Source organism: Lontra canadensis, unplaced genomic scaffold (assembly GCF_010015895.1).
Source record: "Lontra canadensis isolate GAN:19392208 unplaced genomic scaffold, GSC_riverotter_1.0 scaffold15, whole genome shotgun sequence".
NCBI classification, from domain to species: Eukaryota; Metazoa; Chordata; class Mammalia; order Carnivora; family Mustelidae; genus Lontra; species Lontra canadensis.
The window spans coordinates 3,805,281-3,805,664 of NW_022631009.1; positions in this window are offsets into that span (position 1 = coordinate 3,805,281).

Genomic DNA, 384 nt, shown 5'->3' on the forward strand with positions numbered 1-384 from the left:
TGAAGAGGTTGACTAAACCAACCTGAGAATAAATAGGTTGAGCATTGTTCCACACACAATATTCAAAGGACCCAAATTTGTAGCAAATTCCATGGCAGTTGTAACGTTGAGCTGCTGTAGCAAAAAAAACCTGGGCATTCTTGATACTTGAATATGGAATATGTGCACAGGGAAAGGAAATAAACATTGCACTTTATAAGCACTGTATTGTTAAGTGGAAAATGCAATGTCTTAAATAAAACTGTGTTTAAAATTGGCACCAAAAAAAAAAAAGAAGAAGATGTGGTCCATATACATAATGGAATATTATTCGACCATCAGAAAGGACAAATATCCAGCTTTTGCATCAACATGCATGGGAATGGAGGAGATAATGCTACATAA